We start from the raw sequence: 26,051 nt of genomic DNA on the forward strand, positions 1-26,051 counted from the left end.
GGGTCATTGTCCTGTTGTAGGATGAAATTGGTTCCAATCAAGCGCTGTCCATTGGGTATGGCATGGCGTTGCAAAATGGAGTGATAGCCTTCCTTATTCAGAATCCCTTTTACCCTGTACAAATCTCCCACCTTACCAGCACCAAAGCAACCCCAGACCATCACATTACCTCCACCATGCTTAACAGATGGCGTCAGGCATTCTTCCAGCATCTTTTCATTTGTTCTGCGTCTCACAAACGTTCTTCTTTGTGATCCAAACACCTCAAACTTGGATTCATCCGTCCACAACACTTTTTTCCAGTCTTCCTCTGTCCAATGTCTGTGTTCTTTTGCCCATCTTAATCTTTTTCTTTTATTGGCCAGTCTCAGATATGGCTTTTTCTTTGCCACTCTGCCCTGAAGCCCAAAATCCCGCAGCCGCCTCTTCACTGTAGATGTTGACACTGGTGTTTTGCGGGTACTATTTAATGAAGATGCCAGTTGGGTACCTGTGAGGCGTCTGTTTCTCAAACTAGAGACTCTAATGTGCTTATCTTCTTGCTTAGTTGTGCAACGCGGCCTCCCACTTCTTTTTCCACTCTGGTTAGAGCCTGTTTGTGTCCTCTGAAGGGAGTAGTACACACCGTTGTAGGAAATCTTCAATTTCTTAGCAATTTCTCGCATGGAATAGCCTTCATTTCTAAGAACAAGAATAGACTGTCGAGTTTCAGATGAAAGTTCTCTTTTTCTGGCCATTTTGAGCGTTTAATTGACCCCACAAATGTGATGGTCCAGAAACTCAATCTGCTTACAGGAAGGTCAGTTTTGTAGCTTCTGTAACGAGCTAGACTGTTTTCAGATGTGTGAACATGATTGCACAAGGGTTTTCTAATCATCAATTAGCCTTCTGAGCCAATGAGCAAACACATTGTACCATTAGAACACTGGAGTGATAGTTGCTGGAAATGGGCCTCTATTCACCTTTGTAGATTTTGCACAAAAAACCAGGCATTTGCAGCTAGAATAGTCATTTACCACATTAGCAATGTATAGAGTGCATTTGTTTAAAGTTAGGACTAGTTTAAAGTTATCTTCATTGAAAAGTACAGTGCTTTTCCTTCAAAAATAAGGACATTTCAATGTGACCCCAAACTTTTGAACGGTAGTGTACTTGGGGTAATGGATTCTGAAGCTAGTCAATTTCTCAGTCTGTGTAATACTATTACATGACCTCTACCACAGAAACTGCCTAGAGGGGGACACAGACACTTATATCATAGTTACTAATGATGATCACACAGCTCCTGTCACGCAGTTATAATAGAGGAGATCACGGCTAATCCTCCTTGCTGTATACTTATGGTGTGTAGCTTATTTGGGTAAATATAAAAGATAATGATAATTAAACAGTCCCCCCCAGCAGGCAGAATGGTACAGCCTCAGCTAGTACTGTGCTGATTCACTATGAGATTGATTTGAAACTGACAGTCAAAAATCTCACCATCAAGATGATTGCCTGATAAGTGTCAGACAGGGGGCTGAACTGCATCAAAGTGGCTACAATACACAGAAGAAACCTCCAGAGCGTGCCAGACAATCAGATGTGGGTGTAGGGATGGAAAAATGTGTTTTTTAAGGAGTGCCCTTTAAGTTAAGCCCTGCTGGCTGGTAATTAGACATGGCATCCACATGGGTTTCTTAAAGTATACAGCTGAAAGTCAGAGGGTCAACCTTGTCAAAATCAAATTGTCCTGGATAATGGTCAAAGAGAAATTGGCTGCCATTCTCATAGATTGTGAGAAACGTTTTGAAAGCATCTGGGCACGCTGGTACCAATACTCCCTTATCATGTCGCTAGGGAAACCACCTGTTCAAGCCTAGATCATTCCTGTAAATGCTCACTAACCTATTGGTACCTCTTCCAGTCCCCCTATTTAATTTGCATTCTGTTTTGCTTGTTATCACCATCATGGGGATGATTGTATAATACAATTCCTTTCCACTTTCCATAACTGATTTGCCTATTGCCCTTACCCACGCCTATCTTTTTGGTGTCTGTCTTGTCTCCCCCAGGTTATTGTTCAAATCGTGTTCTTGCAGGGACACATTTCTTTTGACATATAAAGAATGCTCGAAAATGGTGATCTTATTCTTTGCAACTTACCACCTGCTAAGTTTCTTCGATTCTCCTAGTATTGGCCCCTGTTATGTCTTTATTAGGCCGAATGCACATGGCTGGTTGGATTCCGCATGCGGGATCAACCAACGGAATCCGACCTGGTGCCCTGCCAATGACCCCTGCAGACCCCCTGCGTACCTGTCCGCAGTGTCTTCATCTGTAATGTGGATGTGCCAGCCATAGCGGTGCCATGCGGGAAAACATCGCTCATGTGTATGAACCCATTCAAATGAAAAGGGTTCATATTTGCATGAGATTTGTGCATCTCACAACACAAAATCCTGCACGATTTTATGGCCGGCGTGACACCGGTCTAATTGCTGCTTGCTGCTTCTGTGTACCGACCTCTGGCTTCTCCCTGTCTACACTACCTGCCCGCTTCTTTTGTACCGTAACCTATACTACCTATGTACCGATTTCCGGCTTTACCCTGACTATGCTATCTGCCTGTTCCTTTTGTACCGCAATCGATACTACCAGTGTACCGAACTCTGTCTTTCCCTGATCACGCTACTGATCCGCAAAGGGACTCCAACCCTGAACCAGATCGTTACAAAGGCTAAATAAATGCCTTCATGGTAACAGTATTCCCTAATGGCAGACGTCTCTTTCAGGAGGACAATGCGCCCCAGTACACTGCATGTTCCTCAGGATTAGCTTGAGGAACATGACAGAGTTCAAAGTGCTGACTTGCCCTCCAAATTCCTTGATCTCGCAATTGCATTCTGGACATCATTCACAATAGGACATCCAAGCTCTGGGTCGAACTCGAACACGAGAGTATCCCCTCGCAAATCATGGGCCTCTTCTGGCTCTCGCCAATCGCATCTCGCAGAGTCACACCTATACCACCTCTGACAAGTCGGCTACTGGACACCTGGAACAGTTTCGCAAATCGCTTTGGACTAGTTTCCAGACCAGGTCCCCTTACCCCCCTGTCAGGGAATCCAGAATTTCCCTTGCTAAACGAGAAGCTCTCCCAACTACCAGAGGGGACCTGTCCTCCCCTGCGAATTAGAGATGTCATTTCCACGTCAGGGGTTAAGCCTATGAATGAGATCCTGGGAGATGGGGTCTCCAGACCTGGAGCGTGGCTAAGATACCTTCAAATAAGACATTTTGTCCAGATCCAGGGACCCGTGGAAGCTCTCTGTTCTCCTCTTTCCCAGTTTGAGAAACTCTGTGTGGCTCCCACGCCGATTAGGTCCGGGGTCTCGGTAATGTACCATCTCCTCATGTCGGCAGAGACTCAAAATGATGCCGTGGCTTTTAAGGGGAAATGGGAGAGAGAGCTGGGGAAAACTTTCCTAGAGGAAGACTGGCTTAAGTCCTTTGTCTTAACCCACACTCTAACAACCTCATCTAAATTTCAAGAAACCAACTACAAACTACTCTCACAGTGGTACAGAACACCCACAACTTTGGCCAGGATGTATCCCCAGACCCCAGATACCTGCTGGCGCTGTTCCCGGGGAAGAGGTAGTCTCCTCCATATCTGGTGGGAGTGCCCTTTGGTCTCCCACCTCTGGAGCGATATAACTAACCTCTATAACGCTATCTTCAGGGACTCAGTAGTCCTTACACCGGAGGCGGCACTACTATCTATACTCCCTGGCTCCATAACCAAAAACAAAAAAAGCCCATTCAAATTCTTCCTAATAGCCATGAGACAAATAATTCCACGGCTCTGGAAGTCTCCCCTACCTCCCTCAAGGATCCAATGGCTGGAGACTGTGGACCATATAGCACAAATGGAGGAAATAATGGCTCGAGACGAGAACAAAAGAGAGAGATACTACTCAATCTGGTCAGCTTGGATACTATTTCGCAATTCCAACGACCTAAAGATCTGGCTCCAATCGGGCGTTGTTCCAACCTGAATCCACTATCCCTAAGGTACACATTACTAACACAAGTTGCTTTAGTGTGGCCATTAGTGCTCCACACCCCCCTCCCTCACCCTGCCCCACTGACCCATCTTCCCCCCCCCACTCTGTCCTCTATTATCTATCTATTTCTTTCTCTTTTTCTTTCACTGCTAATCTCCACTATGTTAATCTAGTTATTTCTTTCGCTAGTTTATACGAAATGTTATTTGAACGACATTTATGACAAAATGACAAAATGCACAAGAGCCATTGAAGCAATGTGTATATCAAGTTAATACGTTATTCTCTCGAAATTGTTCATGTGTGCAAACCCAATAAAAATATTTTGAACCACAAATTCCTTGATCTCAATAGGTGTCTGAGGCCTCAACTCTCAACTTACAGAGTGAAACCGGACTAAGGGTGTTTTCACATGGGGCAGAATTCTTCCGCATACCCCTCCCAAATCTGTAACTTATTCAGCCACTGCAAATTCCACACCAAAACCACAAGTCTCATTGTGGATTTTGATGCGGAATTGCAGGCTGACTTTTAATTCAGCATCAAAATCCACACGGAGATATACAGATTTTGGTGCAGAATTATGTGCAATAATTCCACTTGTCTGAAAGCACCCTGTGACTCAGCAATGAAGAAGGCCAGGATATAGCCACTTTAAGGTAAATAATGGATGGATGTGGAATTGGACCTGCAAACAGATCCGCACCTCATACAGCACTGGACTCAGGTGAGAAAAAGGGTTTTCTTTTAATCTTTACTGCATCTAATCAGATCACAATATTACACATCATCCCTAAGTAGTCTACGCATTAGAGTTTAGTTTTAGATCTATTTATCTATCTATCTATCTATCTATCCCATATCTTTCTATCTATATACTATCTATCTATCTATATACTATCTATCTATCTCATATCTATCCCATATTTATCTATCTATCTATCTATCTATCTATCTATCTCATATCTATTTAATATCTATCTCACATCTATCTATCTATTTATCTACCCCATATCTATCTATCTATCTATCTATCTATCTATCTATCTATCTATCTATCTATCTCTCATATCTATCTATCTATCTATCTATCTCCTATCTATCTATCTATCTATCTATCTATCTATCTCATATCTATCTATCTCCTATCTATCTATCTATCTCATATCTATCTATCTATCTATCTATCCTCATATCTATCTATCTATCTATCTCCTATCTATCTATCTATCTATCTATCTATCTCATATCTATTTAATATCTATCTCACATCTATCTATCTATTTATCTACCCCATATCTATCTATCTATCTATCTATCTCCTATCTATCTCATATCTATCTATCTATCTCCTATCTATCTATCTCCTATCTATCTATCTATCTATCTATCTCATATCTATCTATCTATCTCCTATCTATCTATCTCCTATCTATCTATCTATCTATCTATCTCCTATCTATCTATCTATCTATCTATAGATATATAGTATATATATAAGACTATATGTATATATATATATATATATATATATATATATATAAAACTAAATATGTAGGATTATATATATAAATGTCAGCATGTAGCTGAGTGAGCTGCAATCACGCTGTGTTCTTTGCTAACCACCTATCTGCTCTTTGCATTATGATAAAGCGCTTTCTTGTGTAGGAATCTCCTATATTGTTTGCACTGGCATCACATTGAGATTCGCTTGCTACAAATTGCTTTGGTAGAGGGAGTAGTGCCAACTAAAGCACAGAGACATCTGTCCGCGCAACATTTAAAACTCGTGTTAAGGTTTTCTGCACCTGTGTAAACAAAAACTTTATTTCCAAGAAGAATCACCGCAGCTGGGATTCATTTCTGGAGTTGCCAGATAGGATGCTTCTATTAAAGTGTATGGCATAAAAACACAAATTATGAGCCATTTATGAGTTAGCAAAGATACATAGAAGGCTGTATACAAATAACACTAGCAACACAGATGTCTTCTCTTTCTAGGATCTATTTCACCTACACCGCTGCCTCGACATTTCAGAGACTAATTATAATAAAGCAAAGGAATCAATTACAGTGAGGAAACACGAGCCTTGTTTGGCCCAGATGAATTTAACCGCTGCCCGCCCAATGACAAAAATGTACGTCATGGTTGTCAAACATGATTGCAAAACTAGACAAGCAAGGAAGCCCTCTTGTAACAGTGATCATTGGTCTTGGTGCTACAAGAGTACCTTCGTACGTGACGTATATGCTGAAGGCTTTCCACTAAAACACTACAGCAAAATAGGCTGAAAATCCACAGGGGTCACACCTAAAAGGTGCAAAGTTTGCCATGGAGCAGCTCCAAAATGGCAGGTCTTCTGGGGTGTTCCCAGTAAGCAATGGTCAATGTTTACCAGAAGTGTTCCAAGGAAGGACAACCGGTGGACCAGCAACAGGTTCATGGGTGCTTATTGATGCATGTGAGAAGCAAGGGCTAACCTGTCTAGTCAGATCACACAGAAGAGCTACGATAGCACAATTTTCTAAAAAAAGGACCAATGAAATATGGTGGCCTGGTCTTATATATCCCATTTTCTTACATCATTTGATGGCCAGATACGTTTGCATTGTTAACCTGGGTAAGAGATGGCACCTGGATGCACTAGGGCAATGATAGCAACCCATTTAGAGACCGAGTGTCCAAACTGCAACCCAAACCCCACTTATTTATCGCAAAGTGCCAAAGCGTTTGATTTTACCTCCGTCGTCATAAAAAGGACAGGGTTGTTTCAAAACAGACGGAGCAGATTTTGACTGCTTTTTGTAAGTGGAAATGCTGCAGAATTTGCCACGGAAAATTCCGCTTAGGACATTCTGCAGCATTTCCGCCACGTGTAAACATATCGCAGTAGTAATAGTGACCCCCTAGAGTGTCCCCAGCGGTAATAATGACACCCCACAGCGGTCCCAGTAGTAATAGTGACATCCTACATTGGCCCCAATTGTATTAGTGACATCCCACAGTGGCCCCGAGTAGCAATAGTGCCCCCCTGAGACCCATAAACTTACCCCCTCCTGCTCTGCTCAGCACTGCTGGCGCTGATCCCAGGTGCATACTGTGACCTCAGTGTGTGCTGCCGGACACCTCCTCCCTCTGCTCTTGGGGAACCATGGAGGAGACGTCAGGGAAGGGGGGAGGATGATCCCGGCTGCACAGCGCAACCGCAGCACCCCTGCTGGTATTCACTAATGTGGTGAGCGGCTGACGGCAGCACATGCCAGCAGGGAGGCCTCTGCATGCTACCTCTGGCACGTATGCCATAGGTTCGCCACCACTGCACTAGGAGAAAAAGGGAGGTTGACAGAGGCAGTGTGATGCTCTGGGCAATGTTCTGCTGGTAAGGCTTAGGTCTTGGCATTTATGTGGATGTTACTTTGACACATACCACCTACCTAAACAATGTTGCAGGCTATCAGGGCTCAGGAGCTTCTGTGCTTCAGGCGGCGGCTCTATCTGCTGAGCTATTCAGAGAGTTGTATAGCTCCCCTGCATAATCTTGTCCATGTTTCATTGCTCTTGGTCTAGTTTCTTGTTTTGTCTCTGCCCTGCTCCTGATTGGACACTCCATAAAATCCTGGCCCATTCACTTCCTAATTGCAAGATTAATGTGCTCTCAGCCCTTAGTCAAGCTCTCTGCCCAACTGCTCCTTTCACTACAACTGCTGCTTCTGTGTACTGACCTCTGGCTTCTCCCTTACTACACTATCTGCCTGCTCCTTTTGTACCGCGACCGATAATACCCGTGTACCAACCTCTGGCTTTCCCTGACCACGCTACCGATCTGCATCGGTCACGACAAAGGGACTCCAATCCTGAACCAGATTGCTACAAAGCAAAGTACACTCCTTTATGTGCAGTGGCCCAGACTTAGTGGGGCCCCTCCATAAGCAGGAATGTATTTGTCTCATGCTTACTGTATTGTCAGTGTCTCTGTGTTGTATGAATATGACGTGTATTGCATAGCTCCAACACTAAATGGGTTACTGTCTGGGTTATGTCTCGAAATGCATCTTTTGTATGCTATGTGACCCTGTTTTATATATATGTTTTCAAGGGGTATGCAAGTAGTAGTAGGTTGAGTGGTAGTTGTTGTTGGAGCTGGAGTGAGTGCAGCTCCCAGAGACCCACACGGGCACCTTCAGTCCATGGGGACCGTGATGGGAGAAAGGAAGGTTACCTCAACTTTCCCTGGGCCTGTCACACCCAGAAGATATCGGAGGTTTGCTCCCGCTGAGATTCTGGCCTGCCATTGCAGAGTGGAGTATGAGTTGGACATGAGTGTTGACCGGTAGAGAGCTGGAGAAAAGAATAGGAGTTGTGCTGAGCCCCGGGGCCATACAGATAACTGAGACTGTAAAGTACTTGGTGTACCCGTGATTTCCTCCCTGTCACACCACTTTGTGAAGTTTGTACTGAACATCCTGCTGGCGTGAATTATTTTTTGTTGGACTATAAATAAGTTTATTCAAGTAAAGCGGCACTGCCGAATGTTCCTGGCTTTTCTAATTCAACTACTCTGTGTGTGTGGACCAGTTCTTTCAACATTCGGATTCAGAACAAAGAACGGAACGGTGGTGTCACACGTGACAGGAGACTAAGATAAACCGCAGCTAGGTTCACCTCCCCTTTTAATAGCCTGCCATCGGCCTCTTGGACATGTCCCTGGTTACCCTCTGGGTGGGAGACGGTAGTATATATATATATAAACTTTATAAACTTTATTTGGGAGTGGGGTGGGAGACGGTAGTACCACCGTGGCAAGGCCTAAACTCATCCTCGCCGTCTCATCAGACGCTGCACATGGTAACAATATTCCCTAATGGCAGAAGTCTCTTACAAGAGAACAATGCGCCCCGGTACACTGCATGCTCCTCTGAGTGGCTTGAGGAACATGAGGAAGTTCAAGATGTTGACTTGTCTCCAAATTCCCCGATCTCAGTATGTGTCTGATCCATGGAGGCCTCAACTTACAGAAGTTAAAGGATCTGCTGCTAATGTCTTAGTGTCAGATACCATGACTCAATGGGGAAGAGTTGTTCTGAAAGCACAAAAAAGGACTTACACAATATTAGGCAGGTAGATTTATGGCTGATCAGTGCATACATCTATTTATCGTTATTTATCAAACATAGACTAAGATATATACAAGATATAATAAAAGGGTCTTGTCAAAAACCATGACCAGTGAGCAGGTTCACAAGCCCCCCTTAGTGAATATGCCTAATACAGTGGAGAGAGGTCTCCATAATTGATCTAGCAGCAACGGCTGTCTCCTGCTGTTACGACCCTAAGGCAGAAATGAACCAGCTCGCCACCACAGGGTTGCACTTCAAATAATGTTCCAGAATCTCATTTTTTGTTCTGATAGTAACACAAGGAAAATTCTTTATGATCTTCTGGACAGAACAAGGCTGCTCTCTCACCAATTGCCATAAAAGTAATTCTTCAGATTCAAAGAATATATGTGCAGCCCTTATAATGGGATATATGTGTCTTTGCATTTGCTTTGTTTCATTTCTGTTATGCTACTATGCATGAGATTTTCTGAGAATTCGACTTGCTTATTATTAGCATGACAGGTTTGCAAAAGTATCCTGTTTTTTAGCGTGCAGATAGATATCATTAAGAACTTCAGAAACCATGGCATGGGGCTTTATCAGACGTTTGTGAGACTTTATAATGCTGTACGTGTTCTTCCAGTAGATTAATTAAAGACAATGTTAAAAGGCCGCTTCAGCTCTGAATGGGAAACCCGAGATCAGAAAATATCAATTTCATGCTGTTTTTCTAGTTTTAGTACTCGTAGCAGACCAAAGAGTTGTTAGAAGAAGTTGGGGGACTTAGTTAAAAGGGTTGTCTAATCAAAGACACTGGTGTCAAATCGCTAAGATATGCCATCAATGTTTGGTCAGTGGGGGTCCGACTGATATAATTCTCATGATCACTAGAAAGAAGGGTCTGCAACATTAGGATACTGATGTGCCACTATGTTTCTTGTCACCAAGTGACTATTATGAGCCGAGCATATTACCTCCAAAGTGCCACTTTCACTTCGTTCTACTGATGACCCCATCATGACCACCCAGAGATCAGACATTGCTGACATTTCTTAGTGATATGTCACCAATGTCTATCCTAGGGACAAGCTATTTAAAACTTTGGATGTTTTATAGGACTTTTGAAATTGATGATTTAACAACATTTCACCAAAAATTCTCTCACAAACTTTGAACCACATTTAGTATGTTTGTACACACTTTCAGTGCTGCATCTGAACATAAGCGTAGCTTCTTGGAAAGGGGTATAGGTCAGCAGGGAAGCAGCTATAGCTTAAATATATCGTGCACCATAAAATGTGGCAACATTTTGGCGGAAGCTAAACCAACTAATTGGTAGATAGTTTAAAAAAAGTTGTCTAAAGATGTGCCAGATTTATCATCCAGCATGCGTCATTATGAATAATTTGGCACACATTTAGACTATCTAGTTTAAGTTTCGATTGTCTAACTATTAGAGAATATTAGTAAATCTGCCCAATTGTTACTGGACTGTTTCTCATAAATTAGTGTTTGCCACATCGCCACTGGGCTCCAGCTACATGGGCAAGTCCAGTGTTATGTCACAGCCTCCTCACAGGACCACATTATGCACTTGCCAGCAGATGTGTGGTGTTATTCGGCAGTAGACGCTGAGGGGTAAAAATTTCCCTTTGGTTTCCTAATGCATTCATTCATTGGGTGTCTTTCGTTCCAGTCAGCCTATCAGTTATTCATTCTGGGCAGCCTATCAGTGATTCTATTCCTGTGTCTCGTTGTACAGGATGTTGGTAATACATTTGTATATTGAACTTGCTCTGAGTTTAGGCATATATGTGTCTTGGAACTTCTGAGTATTTCTTTGAACATTTCATTAGTGGACTTTGGTCTTGGGACTATTTCTGTCAACCTGTATCTGGAACCTTTCATTGTTACTTTCATACCTTTGTTTACTTGTTTTATCTGTCTAGCCCTTTCTTTATATCCTCCATTTTCTCCTTATTACATCTGTGGTGGTTATAGAATCTAGTTAGGCCGTCGGGTTGCTCATTTCAGGGAAGGTGCTCCACTCTATTGCCAGGTCCAGTTAGGGCAGATATAGGGGAAGTACTAAGGTCTTTCTTCTGTTTCTACCATTTTCTGTTGTACGGTTTTGCATCTTTGGCATCTCTGTTATCTCCTGTGCTTACATGTCATTCAACCTGTCTCAGTACTCGGCCTCTGGATCTGTTTGTTGGTTTCACCAACAGGACTGAACAGACATGATAGAGGACTGCATGGATGTGACAGTGTTGCTTAGCTAGAAGCATAACTTGAAGCATTAGTGACCCAATGCAAAATGGGTAACAAGGCCCCAACACCTACGATGTGCTATTTAGAATACTGAAATATTTTTCTGTGGAAGAAAGGCCATTGGGACTCTTCAGACACCACAGTGGTAGCTAACAAGTTGTATCCCTGTGTTTAAAATGATACAAACTTTGTATAATTATATTAGTCTCATCTTCCATTTGTATTCATGTACAGCAAAGTGCCGTGAAATAAGTGGTTTCGCTGTAGCCAAAAACAACTGTTCACTTCACGATTCACTAGTAACTGCTGGGTCCTGTAATACAGTAACAATTACTATGGCTACACCGTATGGTGAATTTTAATCAAACTAACATAGCACCTAAGGCAAAGTGCTCCATCAATTTCCTTCATTGTTGGCTTTATTTTCATTGATTGTAACTGAAAACATTTTCTTAGGAATCAAGGACCAAGGTCACAATAAAAACCAATATCATCCATCATATTGCTGTCATGTGATAGTTCCCAGCTAGAACTTGTGACAGCAGCCCCATCATTAAACTAATGCAGCATGCCAGGCATGTACATAAGCGATACTCATTATAGCCTCGAGAAACTGAGGAAAACCAACAACAGAAGAGTCTTCTGATGTGATGAGTCGAAAAGAGGCATCCTTTGTTTATGAAATCTGCAGTACAGTACATTATCAATAGGAAATGTTCACTGAAAATGACCTCTTTACAGTAGAGAAATTGTGGAAAATGGCTTTCAGTGGTAAGTACAATTTGAAATTGCGTGTTTTTTTGCACACAGCTGCCATGTGCACAGAGCCTGTACTGCAGTGCACAGGGGCAAATTTTGTTGGATTCCGAGATGGACAGATCTTGCATGGAAAAATAACTCAATCATTTGAATGGGTTAATTCACACAAGCAATTTTTTTTTCTCTGACTGATAGTAGTCATCAAAAAAAAATCGTTGCATGTCCTACTTTTCTGCAATTCTTCTTCAAGAATGCCCATTATTTTCTATGGGAGCATTCCCCACGAGGTCAGTGACACAGAGAGCGGCAATAGACTGACTCTAAGGGCTACTGCCGACGGTCGGATTATCGCTGCGGAATTCATGGCCAGATGCCCGCCACAAATTCCGCAGCTAAGACCATCCACAGAAACGCTGTGTTAAAAGATTCTCCCCTGTCCATGAGTGGAAGTCAATGGAAGCTGTCGGTCCCGCGATATTCCACAGAGTGGGCACAGCAGAAGTATCACGGAAATCCACGTCACAGCCCAGCGCCGCAAGACACTCGCCGCAGATACGGACAGGTGAGTATGGGGTCCCTGGGGGGTGCCGGGTTGGATTCCCCTGCAATATTTCGGAGTTGGAATCTGCCCCGGTCATGAGCATGAGGCCTAAAGGGTGCCATATTACAGTTCCATATAACTTGAAGCTGGTAAAGAGCCTATAGATGTTGTGTATCTCTTACAGAATTGGAAGCATTAATTTTCCTCTACTATTTTGCCATAGGTATATTTCTGCTTTGAACACACAAAGAGTTGCAACATACAAAGTTATATGATGGTTATATTCATAACATTGCTGCACTGCACATTTTGCAAAATGACTCATACAAGATTTTTGACCTGGACACCATGGAAATTGAAGGGAACAAGGCTGCAGTACTCAGAATGGCTGCTATAAGAAGTACAGTATTCTAAGTATGAGAGGATCATACTCCAATGCAAACCATAAAGAGGCTGAAGTGCTCACATCCCACGGGGAGAGTCTTTGAAGCAAAGATGAATGGAGGTTCACCAATTTGTGAAAAACTGCATCTAAAAATTGTAGAACAATTAAAAAAAAACTGTTCCTCAACATATAATTGCTTACATTTTTGACAAGGCTGATAGGTAATATTGAATGCTTAAGACTTACGGTCTCTCAGGTGTCCCTGCATTAAAAACAGGCATGATTCTGTAATGCAAATCACTGCATGGGCTCAAGAATACTTCCAGAAATCATTTTCTTTGAACACAACTCATCATGCAATCCACAAATGTAAGTAAAAGCTGTATCAAAGAAGCAGCCATATATCAACACAATCCAAAAACGCTGGCCTCTTCTCTGGGCCAAAGCTCATTTAAAATAAACTGAGGCAAAATGGAAAACTGTTCTGTGGTCAGATGAATCAAAATGTTAAATTCTTTTTGGAAACCACAGATGCCATGTTGGGCGGCCCTTAGAGGAGAGGAATCACCCGGCTTGTTATCAGTGCACAGTTTAAAAGCCTGCATCTGTCATAGTATTATGTTGCATTAGTGCCTATGGTATGGCAGCTTGCACATCTTGAAAGGCACTATCCATGCTGAGCAGTATATAGAGGTTTAAGAACAACACATGTTCCTATCCACTTGTCCTTTTCTTAGAAGACCTTCCATATTTTAGTAAGACAATGATAAATCACATACTACATCCATTGCAACAGCACGGTTTCGCAAAAGAGTCTGGGTGCTGAACTGGCCTGCTTGTCTGGAAAAATGAATCATAGAATGGTAGAGTTGGAAGGGACCTCCAGGGTCATCGGGTCCAACCCCCTGCTCATTGCAGGATCACTAAATCATCCCAGACAGATGTCTGTCCAGCCTTTGTTTGAACACTTCAATTGAAGAAGAACTCACCACCTCCCATGGTAACTTGTTCCACTCATTGATCCCCCTCACTGTCAGAAAGTTTTTCTAATTTTTAATTTGTGTCTTCCCCCTTTCAGTTTCATCCCATTGCTTCTAGTCTTTCCTTGTACAAATGAGAATAGGACTGATCCCTCTGCACTGTGACAGCCCTTCAGATATTTGTAGACCGCTATAAAGTCTCCTCTCAGCCTTCTTTTTTGCAAGCTAAACATTCCCAGATCCTTTAACCATTCCTCATAGGACATCATTTGCAGGCCGCTCATCATGCTTGTAGCTCTTCTCTGAACTTGCTCCAGTTTGTCTATGTCTTTTTTAAAGTGAGGTGCCCAGAACTGGACACCGTATTCCAGATGAGGTCTGACTAAGGAAGAGTAGAGGGAGATAATTACCTCACGTGATCACTTTCCCCTTCTGACATGTGTTCTATGTTCTATTGTGAATAAAATATGGTGATATAAGATTTTTAAATCATTGAATTTTTTTTCTTTACATTTATTTGCATGTTACACAACACCCCATCTCTTTTGGAATTGGGGTTGTAGACTGTTAACGTTGGTATAAATACAACGCCAACTTATTCCACAGCGCTTTCAGGTAATTTATTTACTACTAGAGATGAGCGAACGTACTCGTCCGAGCTTGATACTCGTTCAAGTATTAGCGTGTTCGAGATGCTCGTTACTAGAGGCGAGCACCACGCGATGTTCAAGTTACTTTCACTTTCATCTCTGAGACGTTAGCGCGCTTTTCTGGCCAATAGAAAGACAGGGAAGGCATTACAACTTCCCCTGCGACGTTCAAGCCCTATACCACCCCCCTGCAGTGAGTGGCTGGCGAGATCAGGTGTCACCCGAGTATATAAATCGGCCCCTCCCGCGGCTCGCCACAGATGCATTCTGACAGAGATCAGGGAAAGTGCTGTTGATGCCGGAGCTGCTATAGGGAGAAGCGTTAGGAGTGATTTTAGGCTTCAAGAACCCCAACGGTCCTTCTTAGGGCTACATCTGACCGTGTGCAGTACTGTTGAGGCTGCTTTTTGCAGTGTTGCACTTTTTTTTTTTTGTATGTCGGCCGTGCAGAGCATTGCGTCCAGAGCATTGCGTCCTGCAGTAATTTTACATAGTCCACGGCCAGTAGTGGTGGTGAGGCAGGGACAGTGAAAGACATATCCAGTCTATATACGTAGTGGGCTTTTCCAAAAAAATTTGGGAAAAAAATCTATTTGGGCTGCCTGCGACCATCCTGACTGTACTGCGTCTCTGCTGGGGGTAGTTGTCCTAATTCATACGCAGCCAGCTAAGTGTTACAGCAGGCTTGCGCAAAATTCTTTCCTGGCTCTGCGTTGCCTGTCACATCACCGCTGTATTCCTGTCCAGAGTGAAACAGTCTGCAGTAATTTTACATAGTCCAGGGCCAGTAGTGGTGGTGAGGCAGGGACAGAAGACATATCCAGTCTATATAGGCAGTGGGCTTTTCCAAAAAAATTTGGGAAAAAAAATCTATTTGGGCTGCCTGTGACCGTCCTGACTGTACTGCGTCTCTGCTGGGGGTCTCTGCTGGGGGTAGTTGTCCTAATTCATACGCAGCCAGCTAAGTGTTACAGCAGGCTTGCGCAAAATTCTTTCCTGCCTCTGCTGTGCGTTCCGTAAGCGAAGTCAGCCTCCAACCACAGGCCAATAAGCGGCACATTTAATTACAGCGTTCTGTTTCTGCACTACTGGTAATACAGCATGCTGAGGGGTAGGGGTAGGCCTAGAGGACGTGGACGCGGGCGAGGACGCGGAGGCCCAAGTCAGGTTGTGGGCACAGGCCGAGCTCCTGATCCAGGTGTATCGCAGCCGACTGCTGCGGGATTAGGAGAGAGGCACGCTTCTGTCGTCCCCACATTCATCTCACAATTAATGGGTCCACGCGGTAGACCTTTATTAGAAAATGAGCAGTGTGAGCAGGTCCTGTCGTGGATGGCAGAAAGTGCATCCAGCAATCTATCGACCACCCAGAATTCGGCGCCGTCCACTGCTGCAACTCTGAATCCTCTGGCTGCTGCTCCTCCTTCCTCCCAGCCTCCTCACTCCATTACAATGACACATTCTGAGGAGCAGGCAGACTCCCAGGAACTGTTCCCGGGCCCCTGCCCAGAATGGGCAGCAATGGTTCCTCTCCCACCGGAGGAGTTTGTCGTGACCGATGCCCAACCTTTGGAAAGTTCCCGGGGTCCGGGGGATGAGGCTGGGGACCTCCGGCAACTGTCTCAAGACCTTTCAGTGGGTAAGGAGGACGATGACGATGAGACACAGTTGTCTATCACTCAGGTAGTAGTAATTGGAGTAAGTCCGAGGGAGGAGCGCACAGAGGATTCGGAGGAAGAGCAGCAGGACGATGAGGTGACTGACCCAACCTGGTTTGCTACGCCTACTGAGGACAGGTCTTCAGAGGGGGAGGCAAGTGCAGCAGCAGGGCAGGTTGGAAGAGGCAGTGCGGTGGCCAGGGGTAGAGGCAGGGCCAGACCGAATAATCCACCAACTGTTTCCCAAAGCGCCCCCTCGCGCCATGCCACCCTGCAGAGGCCGAGGTGCTCAAAGGTCTGGCAGTTTTTCACTGAGAGTGCAGACGACCGACGAACAGTGGTGTGCAACCTTTGTCGCGCCAAGATCAGCCGGGGAGCCACCACCACCAACCTTACCACCACCAGCATGCGCAGACATATGATGGCCAAGCACCCCACAAGGTGGGACGAAGGCCGTTCACCGCCTCCGGTTTGCACCGCTGCCTCTTCCCCTGTGCCCCAACCTGCCACTGAGATCCAACCCCCCTCTCAGGACACAGGCACTACCGTCTCCTGGCCTGCACCCACACCCTCACCTCCGCTGTCCTCGGCCCCATCCACCAATGTCTCTAAGCGCACGTCCAGCCGTCGCTAGCGCAAGTGTTGGAGTGCAAGCGCAAGTACGCCGCCACGCACCCGCACGCTCAAGCGTTAAACGTGCACATAGCTAAATTTATCAGCCTGGAGATGCTGGCGGAAAGGGTTGTGGAAACGGAGGCTTTCAAAGGCATGATGGCGGCCGCGGCCCCGCGCTACTCAGTTCCCAGTCGCCACTACTTTTCCCGATGTGCCGTCCCAGCCCTGCACGACCACGTCTCCCGCAACATTGTACGCGCCCTCACCAACGCGGTTACTGCCAAGGTCCACTTAACAATGGACACGTGGACAAGCACAGGCGGGCAGGGCCACTATATCTCCCTGACGGCACATTGGGTGAATTTAGTGGAGGCTGGGACAGAGTCAGAGCCTGGGACCGCTCACGTCCTACCCACCCCTAGAATTGCGGGCCCCAGCTCGGTGGTGGTATCTGCGGCGCTGTATGCTTCCTCCACTAAACCACCCTCCTCCTCCTCCTACGCAACCTCTGTCTCGCAATCAAGATGTGTCAGCAGCAGCACGTCGCCAGCAGTCGGTGTCATGCGGCACGGCAGCACAGCGGTGGGCAAGCGTCAGCAGGCCGTGCTGAAACTACTCAGCTTAGGAGAGAAGGGCACACGGCCCACGAACTGCTGCAGGGTCTGACAGAGCACACCGACCGCTGGCTTGCACCGCTGAGCGTCCAACCGGGCATGGTCGTGTGTGACAACGGCCGTAACCTGGTGGCGGCTCTGCAGCTCGGCAGCCTCACGCACGTGCCATGCCTGTCCCACGTCTTTAATTTGGTGGTTCAGCGCTTTCTGAAAAGCTACCCACGCTTGTCAGACCTGCTCGGAAAGGTGCGCCGACTCTGCGCACATTTCCGCAAGTCCCACACGGACACTGCCACCCTGCGCACCCTGCAACATCGGTTTCATCTGCCAGTGCACTGACTGCTGTGCGACGTGCCCACACGGTGGAACTCTACGCTCCACATGTTGGCCAGGCTCTGTGAGCAGCATAGAGCTATAGTGGAATACCAACTCCAACATGGGCGGCGCAGTGGGAGTCAGCCTCCTCAATTCTTTACAGAAGAGTGGGCCTGGTTGGCAGACATCTGCCAGGTCCTTGGAAACTTTGAGGAGTCTACCCAGATGGTGATCGGCGATGCTGCAATCATTAGCGTCACCATTCCTCTGCTATGCCTCTTGAGAAGTTCCCTGCAAAGCATAAAGGCAGACGCTTTGCGCTCGGAAACAGAGGCGGGGGAAGACAGTATGTCGCTGGATAGTCAGAGCACCCTCCTGTCTATATCTCAGCGCGTTGAGGAGGAGGAGGAGGAGGATGAGGAGGATGAGGAGGAGGAGGGGGAAGAGACAGCTTGGCCCACTGCTGAGGGTACCCATGCTGCTTGCCTGTCATCCTTTCAGCGTGTATGGCCTGAGGAGGAGGAGGAAGAGGAGGAGGATCCTGAAAGTGATCTTCCTAGTGAGGACAGCCATGTGTTGCGTACAGGTACCCTGGCACACATGGCTGACTTCATGTTAGGATGCCTTTCTCGTGACCCTCGCGTTACACGCATTCTGGCCACTACGGATTACTGGGTGTACAAACTGCTCAACCCACAGTATAAGGAGAACCTTTCCACTCTCATACCCGAAGAGGAAAGGGGTTCGAGAGTGATGCTATTCCACAGGACCCTGGCGGACAAACTGATGGTAAAATTCCCATCCGACAGCGCTAGTGGCCGAAGGCGCAGTTCCGAGGGCCAGGTAGCAGGGGAGGCGCGGAGATCAGGCAGCATGTACAGCACAGGCAGGGAAACACTCTCTAAGGCCTTTGACAGCTTTCTGGCTCCCCAGCAAGACTGTGTCACCGCTCCCCAGTCAAGGCTGAGTCGGCGGGAGCACTGTAAAAGGATGGTGAGGGAGTACGTAGCCGATCGCACAACCGTCCTCCGTGATGCCTCTGCCTCCTACAACTACTGGGTGTCGAAGCTGGACACGTGGCCAGAACTCGCGATGTATGCCCTGGAGGTGCTTGCTTGTCCTGCGGCTAGCGTCTTGTCAGAGAGGGTGTTTAGTGCGGCTGGGGGAATCATCACAGATAAGTGTACCCGCCTGTCAACCGACAGTGCCGACAGGCTTACACTCATCAAGATGAACAAAGCCTGGATTTCCCCAGACTTCTCTTCTTCACCAGCGGACAGCAGCGATACCTAAGCAATACGTAGGCTGCACCCGCGGATGGAAGCATTGTTCTCTATCACCATCAAAAACGTGGACCTTTTAGCTTCATCAATCTGTGTGTAATATTCATCCTCCTCCTCCTGCTCCTCCTCCTGAAACCTGACGTAATCACGCCGAACGGGCAATTTTTCTTAGGCCCACAAGGCTCAGTCATATAATTTTTGTAAACAATTTTTATACGTTTCAATGCTCATTAAAGCGTTGAAACTTGCACCTGAACCAATTTTTATTTTAACTGGGCTGCCTCCAGGCCTAGTTACAAATTAAGCCACATTAACCAAAGCGATTAATGGGTTTCACCTGCCCTCTTGGTTGGGCATGGTCAATTTTTCTGACGTACATTAGTACTGTTGGTACACCAATTTTTTGGGGCCCTCGCCTACAGTGTAATCCAATTAAATTTTTGCTGGGCACTGCAATGGGATATATTTATGTACCGTCGGTGGGTTCCTGGCACCCACCCATGCTGTCGGTCCACACGGAGTTGTAATTGCATGTGTCTACTTCTAAAGAACCCCAGTCTGACTGGGGCATGCAGTGTGGGCCGAAGCCCACCTGCATTAAACATGACATTACCTCAGCTGTGCTGGGCACTGCAATGGGATATATTTATGTACCGTCGGTGGGTTCCAGGGAGCCACCCATGCTGTCGGTCCACACGGAGTTGTAACTGCATGTGTCCACTTCTAAAGAACCCCAGTCTGACTGGGGCATGCAGTGTGGGCCGAAGCCCACCTGCATTAAACATGACATTACCTCAGCTGTGCTGGGCACTGCAATGGGATATATTTACGTACTGCCGGTGGCTTCCTGGCACCCACACATGCTGTCAGTCCACACAGAGTTGTAACTGCATGTGTCCACTTCTAAAGAACCCCAGTCTGACTGGGGCATGCAGTGTGGGCCGAAGCCCACCTGCATTAAACATGACATTACCTCAGCTGTGATGGGCAATTCAATGGGATATATTTATGTACCGCCGGTGGGTTCCTGGCACCCACCCATGCTGTCGGTCCACACGGAGTTGTAACTGCATGTGTCCACTTCTAAAGAACCCCAGTCTGACTGGGGCATGCAGTGTGGGCCGAAGCCCACCTGCATTAAACATGACATTACCTCAGCTGTGATGGGCAATGCAATGGGATATATTTATGTACCGCCGGTGGCTTCCTGGCACCCACCCATGCTGTCGGTCCACAGGGACTTCACAATAGGGAGTTGTACCTGCCTGTGTCTATGAATTAAAAACCCTGGTCAGGTTGGGGCATGCAGTGTGGGCCGAAGCCCACCTGCATTTAATCTGACGTTAGCTCTGCTGTCCAAGGCACTGCAATGTGATACATGTATGTACAGCCGGTGGGTTCCAGGGAGCCACCCATGCTGTGGGTGCACACGGAATTCCCATTGCGGAGTTGTACCTGCCTGTGACTATTTATAAAAAACCGCGGTCTGACTGGGGCATGCAGACACCTTGACAGAATGAATAGTGTGTGGCACATAGGCTCCCCATTGCTATGCCCACGTGTGCAGCTCCAGATGGAGGTGGCACAGGATTGGATTTCTCATTGCTTCTGTACAGCATTGTGGACTACCGCCCCGCCCCTTTTAAAGAGGGTCGCTGCCTTGCCGTGCCAACCCTCTGCAGTGTGTGCCTGCGGTTCCTCTGGCAGACGCACTTATAAATAGACATGAGTGTGGCGTGGCATGAGGGCAGCTGAAGGCTACGCAGGGACAGTTTGGTGTGCGCTGTGGACACTGGGTCGTGCGGGGGGGGGGGGGGGTTGGGCAGCATGTAACCCAGGAGAAGTGGCAGCGGAGTGTCATGTAGGCAGTGATTGTGCTTTGTTGGAGGTTGTCAGGACAGTGTCCGGGATATGGGGGGTCCCTGAGATATCCCGCAACCCCTGTCCCTGCCTACTTGCCCCCCTGGGCTAACCCCCAGGGCGACAACTGGGCGACGGTCCCTACCCTCACTAGGGAAGCGGGACACGGGAGACAAACAGACACTGAGACAAGCAACGGTAGAATGGTCAGACAATCCGGGTAGGCAACAAGAGGGTACGCAGTACGGAGGGGTCAGGCAAAAACGTAGTCAAGTCCAAAAGCAGGTGTCAGAAAAGCCGAGGTCACAAGAGCAGTCAGGATAAACGCGGGTGCAGCTGGAGAACCAAACTAACACTGGCAAGGCCTGAGAGGAAAACACACCTATTTAAATGCTGTCAGCGCTCCCGCCCCAGAAGCTGATTGGGGCGGGGAGCCTGACAGCAGCAGGGCTAATCAGGGCGGTGCTGGGGGCACGCCCCCAGTCTCACTGCACAGACAGTTACTAGGGAAGCCAGCCTGGTAGTCAAGCGACTAGAAGCACCAGCTGCCTCCCTAGCAACCCGGCGGCGACCAGTATTACAGCGGCCCGGGGAGATCACAAGAACCGGGGTACCTCTGCGCCGCGCTCCTGTACCCCGGGTGGCCGGACCGGTGGTGCGGGCACGGCGGCCCCGAGAGTTGCCGGTTCTGACAGTACCCCCCCTTCTACGGGGGTACACCGGACCCCCATGGCCAGGTGCGGGCTTAAGCGGGAAAGCCCTGTGGAATGCCTGGACTAGGCGTGGCGCATGAACGTCCCTGGCAGGGACCCACGTCCTATCCTCAGGGCCAAATCCTCTCCAGTGGACCAGGTACTGCAGCCCACCTCTAACCCGTCGGGCATCCACAAGCCTTTCTACTTCATACTCCAGTTCCCCCTGTACCAGAGAGGGAGGAGGCGGGTTCTGGGTGGGGAGAACTGGAGTCACATACTTCTTAAGCAAGTTCTTGTGAAAAACCTTGTGGACCTTCCAGGGGTCAGGAAGTGCCAACTTATATGACACCGGGTTGATAACCTGAGAAACCGTAAATGGGCCAATGAACCGAGGAGCAAGTTTCAGGGAGGGAACCTTAAGTCTCAGATTCTTAGATGATAATAAAACCTGCTCCCCGACCACAAAAGGTGCAGAGATAGTACGTCTTTTATTTGCGTATTTACGCAGTTTCTCTTGGGAACCGTGAAGGTTCTTACGAACCTGGGCCCAAACTGTGCACAGTTCTTCGGCGGATATGTCGGCGGCCGGATTGTTCGAGACCAAAGGAGTAGAAAGCGAGAACCGGGGATGGAACCCATAGTTACAAAAAAAAGGTGACAGTTGGGTCGACGAGTTACCATGGTTGTTAATAGCAAATTCGGCGAGAGGTAAGTAGTTGGCCCACTGATGCTGGTTATCAGAGACAAACAGTCGCAGATACTGGATAAGTTCTTGGTTCATCCGTTCCGTTTGTCCGTTACTCTCGGGATGGAAAGCGGAGGAAAAGGACAAATTAACGTTTAGATTTTTACAGAAGGCTCGCCAGAAGCGAGCGACGAACTGAACCCCTCTATCAGACACAATATCCTCGGGGATCCCATGTAACCGAACAATCTCCTTGATGAACATCTCAGACAAAAGTTTGGCGTTAGGCAACTTGCCAAGTGGAACAAAATGAGACATTTTGGAGAAACGGTCAACTATTACCCAAATGACCGTATTCCCCAGCGAGGATGGCAGATCAGTAATAAAATCCATGGACAAATGGGACCATGGCCTGGACGGAATGGGCAAGGGCAGAAGAGGCCCCTCAGGACGTCTCCTGAGGTTCTTCCCCCTTGCGCAAACCGGGCACGCGGACACAAATACCCGTACATCCTTGGCCATGTGCGGCCACCAATAGAGTCTGGCCGCTAACTCCAGAGTACCCCTGATACCGGGGTGTCCAGCTAGGACTGAAGCATGTGTCTCCTCTAACACTTTCAATCTCAGTGACAACGGGACAAATAATTTGCCTTCCGGAAGGGCTTCAGGAGCAGATTGTTGAGCGGCGTGAATGAGAGGTGAAAGGTCGGAGGAGACAGCAGCGAGGACCACCCCAGGGGAGAGAATGCTCTCAGGCTCCGGCTCGGAAGGTTCCGGAGAACCAAAACTCCTAGACAGGGCATCAGCCTTGACATTCTTAGAACCGGGTCTATAGGTAACAACAAAATTGAACCGAGAGAAAAACAAGGCCCAGCGGGCTTGCCGAGCATTTAACCTCTTAGCGGAATCTAGATAAGTGAGGTTTTTATGGTCAGTGAGTACAGTAATCTGGTGATGGGCTCCTTCCAAAAAATGCCTCCACTCTTCGAAAGCCCACTTAATCGCCAGCAATTCCCGGTTGCCTATATCATAGTTCCGTTCGGTGGACGAAAACTTCCTAGAAAAATAGGCACACGGTCTAAGGTTGGTGAGAGTGGAGGGACCTTGGGACAGTACCGCTCCCACACCAAACTCAGAGGCATCTACCTCCACCACAAAAGGACTGGACAGATCCGGTTGTACTAGGACAGGTGCAGACGAGAACGCCGCCTTTAGGGTATTGAAGGCCCTCAGAGCCTCAGAAGACCAGGTCCTCACATCTGCCCCCTTTCTGGTGAGGTCCGTTAGAGGTTTAGCCACCACGGAGAAGTCTTTAATGAATTTGCGATAGTAGTTGGCGAAGCCGAGGAAGCGTTGAAGGGCTTTCAACGACCCTGGCTGGGCCCACTCCGTGATGGCCTTCACCTTTTCAGGATCCATCTGGAAGTCGCATGGCGTGATGATATACCCCAAAAATGATATCTTTTGTACCCCGAAAACACATTTCTCGAGTTTAGCAAACAGCTTGTTATGTCTGAGTCGAGCTAGCACAGTCTGAACGTGAGTATGGTGACTCGGCAAGTCGGAGGAAAAAATCAAAATGTCGTCTAGATATACAACCACGAACACCCCCATGATATCCTGAAACACTGAGTTCATGTACCCCTGAAAAATGGCGGGGGCGTTACACAATCCAAAAGGCATAACTAGGTATTCAAAATGCCCGAGGGGCGTATTGAAGGCGGTTTTCCACTCATCCCCCTCCCGAATGCGGATGAGGTTGTATGCTCCCCTGAGATCAAGTTTAGAAAACCATCGGGCACCAGCGACCTGGTTGAGGAGGTCAGGAATGAGTGGAAGGGCATACTGGTTTCGGACTGTGATTTTATTTAGCTCTCTATAGTCAATATAGGGCCGGAGACCCCCATCCTTCTCAACGAAGAAAAACCCGGCACCCACCGGGGATTCTGAGGGCCGGATGTGCCCCTTGGCCAGGCTGTCCTGGATGTAGTCCCTCATGGATTCTCTCTCTGGAACCGTAACGTTATAAATGCGGCCCTTAGGAAGTTTGGCCCCAGGAATCAAGTCTATTTTACAGTCCCATTCCCTATGAGGGGGCAGAGCTTCAGATAATTGTTTGGAGAACACGTCAGAAAACTCGGAGAGGTATTCTGGTAGGGGGCTCCCCTCGCAGGTGGAGATTCCCACCTTCACCGCACAAAGGTGATTGGCACAGCGGGGACCCCACTTTACCAGTTCCAACGTGTCCCAATTTACTACCGGGTTGTGCTCCCGGAGCCAGGGGAGGCCTAGGACGACGTCCACAGACAAATCTCTCATCACTAGAAAGGTGCAGGTTTCCACGTGTAAGGCTCCTATAGTAAACCTTACTTCAGGGGTCACCAGATTAACCACCCCTGCTTGCAAAGGAGTGGAGTCCACTCCTGAAACCAGAATCGGAGTTTCTAAACGTAACAAAACCCCGGACAGTTGAGCAACGAAATTAAAGTTAACGAAATTAGCCGCAGCCCCCGAATCAACAAAGGCTTGCCCAGTACGGTGGAAAGCATGAAATTCTAGGGTGCAAGGCACTAACATTTTGGACAACACAGGGAGTACCTTGGCTCCTAGACAGTCCCCCCGACAACTGCCTAGGAGCGGGAGTTCTTCCTGCCGTGGCTTCTTAGCGCAGGTAGCAATGCGGTGACCCGGCTCCCCACAGTAGAAGCAGAGGTTCTTCTTCAGGCGGTGTTCCCGTCGTTGCTCGGGGTTCACGGCTCCCAGCTCTATGGCCTCGGTGGTGGGAGGGTAAAAGGTCGGGTCAGTCGAAGAAGTAGACGTGGGGAGTGGGGTGGTCCGAGCGGCGTGTCTGGCCCTCAAACGTCGGTCGGCTCGAATAGCCAGCGACATGGCTTGCTCCAGGGTTCTAGGCTCTGGGTGGGCCACAAGTAGGTCCTTGAGACCCTCAGACAGACCGGTCAAAAATAAGTCTTTTAGGGCGGCATCGTTCCACCGGGATTCCGTACAATGTTGACGGAATTGGGAACAGTAGTCCTCCGCCATCTTACAACCCTGGCGCAGGGCCAGAAGTTTGGAGACTGCGTAGCCCGCCCGGTCGGGTTCGTCATAAATTTGACCCAGGGCGGAAAAAAAGGCGTCAAGGGATAGTCGGGCTGGAGAGCCAGCTGGTAGCGAGAAAGCCCAATTTTGGGGCTCTCCCCTCAGGCGGGTAATTACGATTCCCACTTTCTGGTATTCAGTACCAGAGGAGTGGGGGCGGAGATCAAAGTAGAGCTTGCAGCTCTCTCTAAATGCAAAAAACTGATCTCTCTCTCCGGAGAAGCAATCCGGAAGCGTGGCTCGAGGTTCTGACATCGTTCCTGGAGCGGACGAGGGCTGCATGGGACCTGCAGCTGCCACTTGTTCCCGTGGCTGCAAGCGGGCTGTTAGGTCCTGGGCAAGGGTCGTAAGGACCTGGACCTGGTTCGCTACAGCCGCCACGGCCTCCATCGAGGGGCTCAAAGTTGCCGGGCGGATGCAAGGGTCTGACCTTAGTTCGGCCAGTGTTACTGTCAGGACAGTGTCCGGGATATGGGGGGTCCCTGAGATATC

The sequence above is a fragment of the Eleutherodactylus coqui genome, chromosome 9 (genome assembly GCF_035609145.1).
Source record: "Eleutherodactylus coqui strain aEleCoq1 chromosome 9, aEleCoq1.hap1, whole genome shotgun sequence".
NCBI classification, from domain to species: domain Eukaryota; kingdom Metazoa; phylum Chordata; class Amphibia; order Anura; family Eleutherodactylidae; genus Eleutherodactylus; species Eleutherodactylus coqui.